Consider the following 6,227-nt stretch of genomic DNA (forward strand, 5'->3'; position numbering starts at 1 on the left):
GTAACTGTATATTTTTTACCCAGCTGTTTTATATACCATGGTGATCTGGCTGTTTGTTGTTTATTCAACCGTTTTTACAGTAGTGATATAACTGTTTATTGTTTACCCAGCTGTTTTATATACCATGGTGATCTGGCTGTTTGTTGTTTATTCAACTGTTTTTTTACAGTAGTGATATAACTGTTTATTGTTTACCCAGCTGTTTTATATACCATGGTGATCTGGCTGTTTGTTGTTTATTCAACTGTTTTTTTACAGTAGTGATGTAACTGTATATTTTTTACCCAGCTGTTTTATATACCATGGTGATCTGGCTGTTTGTTGTTTACTCAACTGTTTTTTTACAGTAGTGATGTAACTGTATATTTTTTACCCAGCTGTTTTATACACTATGGTGATTTATCTGTTTGTAGTTTACTCAACTGTTTTTTACAGTAGTGATTTAGCTGTTTATTATTTCACTCATCTTTTATAATATTGAGAGAGTAGTTCAAAAACTTCATGCTATACTTAACAAAACAAAAATGGGTATCCGTAACTGTATCGACTGAAGAACGTTGCCGTAAGAAAATTTCGTTGCTGTTATCAGTTGTTTGTCTATCGCTGTGACAGGTGTAGTCTACCAAACAGGAACGTTCAAAACCTTCATCGTATTATTCGACAGTGAAAGAAGCATCTACAAAATAAATTTATCCTTATGAAGGGCCCAAAATGAAATGCTTTTAACAGGTGAACTTCAACATTAGACTACCTTACTACGGTGCGACGTTTCTATGGAAACTAAGAGTTCCCGTGACAACCGATCAATGTGTTTATGTCAGGCTTTATCATATGGGTTTGACAGGGCTCTAAGGTAAATGAACTAAAGAAAATACATTTTATATAATATATATATATATTAGTTTATCAATTCGATTAATAACCAAAGTTCTCCTACTTTTTCATTGTTAGAAAGTAGCGTTGACTGAGATTTTATCTGTAACAAGTATCATTTTATTTACAAAATAATTAGAAAGCACATAAGGGGTTAGCGGGTTATTATAAGGTTAATAGCTACCCAATATATATATATATATATATATTTTTTTTTCAGTCTTCTCTGAGTTCAAATCATATTGATAGTTTCATAAATTGTAAGACAGATTGGTATATTAATGTTTTAGGTAATGTGGTAAAAAGTTCGTGAACTATTTGACTTTTAATTGTATGTATTTAGTATTTTATGAACATTGTTATTTAATGAGTCTTTAATACTAAAAGCTCACAACTTTATTTTAACACAGTCCTTGCGAGAATAGTTGTTACAAAAGGAGTTTTTATAATTAGGCTATTTGCGCTGTGCTAACAACATGGATCAAACCCCGAATTTTAGCGTTATAAACTCTCAAGCTTACCACTGAGACACGGGAGGGGGACGCTAACTATCTTAAATATATAAATATTAATAATTGTGAATGGCCATGAAGGTTTCACAATATCTAAAAGTAGAACAGTTTAATTATGCAAAATCACGACAAAGTAAGAATTAAAATAGCTTATTTTATTTTTTATCGTCCTCCGGTGTAGCAGAAGTATGTTTAAGGGCTTACGACGCTAAAGTTCAGGGCTCGATTCCCCGCGGTAGACAGAGCGCAGATAGCCCACTGTGTAGATTTGCTCTAAACAAAAGTAACTGTTTTTATTGGGTGTATTATTCACGTACAATAGAGCAATTTCAACCAAATAAACATGAACTCGATATGAAGTTCGAGTCTGAAATGTTTTTATGTCATTCCACTTGAAATATATCTTCTATTTATATATATGAGCGATCAGCTTACTAAAAAATACACTTGCGAATGTGTACGTTTCACATGTTAATTAATTTATTTTACAATGAACATGTTAAACACATAACAGGAGCAAGTAATATGGAGCACGTGAAAAACTTAACTTTTTATTTATTTTTCTAAAAATCGTGAAACATTAAAAATATCACCAACATGACTTTTATATTCAAATATTTCCCGGTCTATGCATAATTCATTTATAAAATTCGTTTTTCTGTGTCTGTTTTGTCACTAAGAGATTAACAGAATTATTTCTGTAGCCTCTTCTCAGTAGCATAATCGGAGAAAACATGAGACAGTTTCAGAATAAAAAACATAAAAACATTATGCAATAAACTTCCTAGTGCTTACAGAGCTCATATTTTGAACATAAATTATGTTACTGCCCTAATGATAAGTGTATAAAACGGAAAATTTATTATTTCAGCTTCAGCTCTTTGATATTAATATCGTAATTATTTAATAAAATATCGTCAGCTGATTGGTGTTTATAGAATGTAAACACAGCACTATAAATTAATCTATCTGTGTTGTCTATATCTATAAAACTTTAGGTATTTTATAGTTCAAATATATACAATTCAAATACAAGGACAGAAAACAAGAAATCTTTCATGCAGAAGAAAAACAGTATAGGAAGACGTAGAAACCACTCAACATCTCGGAGACGAATTTTCTACTGGTCACCATGGTTTCGAAAATGGTTTCAACACAACTACAAGGAAAGCTTACATAAATAAAACAATACAATACATTTCGAGCAACACTGGAGATGCAAATATGTGTTCAAATAAATACTTCGTGAAAGGACTAGTGCAGTACAAGTGTTGAAGCTGTAAGTTCTCTGTAGTTTCCATCATACAACGTAAAGGGTATTTAGTGTTCAATAGCAGGGTAAGAATCATGCTTTGCAGTAATAAATAGTTTGTCGCGTTGGATTTATCTCCCGTTAGCCCACAGATTACTTTTTAAATTAGTAGCTCTAATGTCAACCACTAGAACTGCGAATCATGTGAGACTGAAATGGTGTTATGAAGTGGATCAACTTAGAGGGATTTTGCCAGAATCCCAGCACAAACAGCTCCAGAGATGAACAACTGTTTACACGAGAATTATGCCACATTCACTAATCGAGAAGTTCTCTTAAATTTACGTTATTCGGGATTTCAACGATTTAAATAGATATCATTAAAGCCATTTAATCCACGTTATCTAAATATCTTAGTTGTTCTTTGAACGAATAAACATTGCTAAGTAGTAACACATTTTTAGAAATATATCGAGAACTAAGGCGACATCTGATCCGATGTGATCATGTATCTGGTAGTATCTGATCGATGTCATCACGTACCTGGTAGTATTTGATCCGATGTCATCACGTACCTAGTAGTATCTGATATGATGTCATCACGCACCTGGTAGTGTTTGATCCGATGTCATTACGTACCTGGTAGTATCTGATATGATGTCATCATTTATTTGTTAGTATCTGGTCCGATGTCATCACATAACTGGTAGTATCTGATCCGACGTCATCACATAACTGGTAGTATCTGATCCGATGTCATCATGTACCAGACAGTATCTTATCCGATGTCATCATGTACCTGGCAGTATCTGATCCGATGTCATCATGCACCTAGTAGTACATGATAGGATACCATAACGTATCTGGTAGTATCTCATCCCACGTCAACGTATGGAATTTTTAACAGACATCTCAAGAGTTAAACAGCACTAAGCTCCAAATTTGCTTCAAAAATATTTTTAATGGTTTAATCGCATAATAATCCTGATAAACCAAATGAGTGAAGATAGAAAAAACTAAGTTACCTGAAGCACCTATTTCAACATGTAGGCTTAAAACTGGATTCCTGATAGTTCCCGATTATTTCTATTTATATGATAAAGTGCGAAAAAAAATGTCAATCTGAAATACAGAGATGATATGGTGATTATCTTAAAGCATGTTGTTACACTTTATTTTGTCAATCTGAAATACAGAGATAATATGGTGATTATCTTATGGCATGTTGTTACACTTTATTTTGTCAATCTGAAATACAGAGATGATATGGTGATTATCTTAAAGCATGTTGTTACACTTTATTTTTTTAATTAAAGAAGATTTTGTGATGTTCACGTTCTTATTTTGTATTATGAATATCAAACCATGGATATCTTCTATAATTCGCTCTTTGTATTAATTAAACCCACATATCAACAAAGTAAACTTTCCAAAGCAAGTATTTTTAATGTTAAATAATCGCTATTTACCAAGATGCGTATATGGTGTTCATGTTTTAGCCAACTCGCCATGGTCAGCCTATATTTATACAGGTATTTGAGGAACACGTAAAATTGCTGCTACTAATTTATTGTTATTAATTATACAATGGACAAACTGTTTAAGATGATGTAATTTTTCTCTACTCACCAAAACTGCGTATTTCGGTGAGAGTGAAACTGGTCACTGATGAAGGATGAAATTCCCCGAAAATGGCCTATCTCAGTGACAAGTGATAAATGATAGACGAGTTTCATGTTTTTTTGTTGTTGTTTCTGAAATTCACAATTTCGATAACGTAAGGAAAATTTGGTAATTAATATTTTCTGAATAAAGGTTCAAATAAAGAACGCTTAAGAACAGTACGGGATCAAAATGAATATTAAGATCTAAGAGAGTATTAAACTATGGTTATAGAGCTGGTTGAGTGCGCTGTGGTAAAACAATTTCAAATATGAAAATCACCAAGTCACATGACAGTTATAGCTTATATATAATGTCGTGGTTGAATAGCGTGTATCAGAACTATATTTTGTGTTTTACAGGTAGCATGATACCATCCAAAAATTGATCGAACTTAATGGCATTGAAGAAAAGAAAAGGATTCTATGATGAACTTGAAGCACGAGAAATATTTAAAAAAGAGATTGCAAAATGTCGTACCCTAGCCGTGGCCAAGCTAAGTGCGGCGCCTTATAAAGGTTGGAATCCACAAACACAGACGTAAATAGCAAAAGCTGCCCACGTGCTCTGGGCAACAGTTCGCAATACATTCAAAAAGTATTTCAGTCTGAAAAAGCGACACAAGTTACGTGTACACAAGCTGCTTCCACGATACATTTATTCAACCGTCGCATACCTCAAGCATCTAGGGAATAAAACGGGTATTATTGCCATTGTATACGAAAACGTGCCGATCAAGTCGCTAGATGCATCGCCTATGGATTTCTGTAGGATCGGGCCTATACTAGGTGGATTATAGAATATAGTAGGAAAGAGGGGCATAGCAGCTTTTTATCTTGGCAAAATAGTGAACATCTAACTAAGTTAGTTTCTGAACTTGTGAAGTTCTCAATGATAACAATAACAAAATGGTGTGGATAATAGGATGTACTAACCAATAGTATTACACTCTGTTCTACTATGTATATGTAAATAGGTCACCACGATAAGCAATATATATATATATATTTATCAGAACAAATAAATTATTTTGGCATGCACATGTTCAACAATTTATAACCAACGACCAAGCCACATAAGGCACGTTCTACAATACAGCTTGTAAAAACGTATGGTAATGTTATTGTGTCTGTGTATCAGATCGATGTGAAACATTAAACCGGTCTCGTATGGTAATGTTATTGTGTCTGTGTATCAGATCGATGTGAAACATTAAACCGGTCTTGTCTGTTGCCCTTGAACTTTCCTACAGAACTCAAACGAACCTTAGGAAAATATGAACGATTTTTATCCACTGTCTTCAAGGGAAATAGAGAAGAAAACATTTAACACGTTCATCCGTGCGTTATCATACGCTAGTGGAGAGACTGGTCAAAGTTTTTATCTCTGAACTGTATCACTTATAAGAGTATGATAAAATAAATGTGAAAGTTGCATTTTGCTGAGATACTGGAGTGTTATTGATATCAGAGATAGAATTTTGCTACAAGCATTAGCTATTGTTGTGTTTTTGGAGATCGTGGTTTACGAGCCAAACTTTGTCACATCGTGCACGTTACTCATTCACGTAGAACATATTCAAATATCTCTTTCAACGCTCAAGTAATGCTTATGTAGAAAGTGTTCTGACTACTTACCATATCATACTATAAGGTTGTTTTAGGCTATCCTATAACCTCACACAATCTTATATCATATTATAAGGGTGTTTTAGGTTACCCTATAACCTGACACAATCTTATATCATATTATAAGGGTGTTTTAGGTTATACTATAACCTGACACAATCTTATATCATACTGTAAGGTTCTTTTAGGTTATCCTATAACCTGACACAATCTTATATCATATTATAAGGGTGTTTTAGGTACCCTATAACCTGACACAATCTTATATCATACTGTAAGGGTTCTTTAGGTATCCTATAA

Source organism: Limulus polyphemus, unplaced genomic scaffold, assembly GCF_000517525.1.
Source record: "Limulus polyphemus unplaced genomic scaffold, Limulus_polyphemus-2.1.2 Scaffold367, whole genome shotgun sequence".
Lineage (NCBI taxonomy): Eukaryota > Metazoa > Arthropoda > Merostomata > Xiphosura > Limulidae > Limulus > Limulus polyphemus.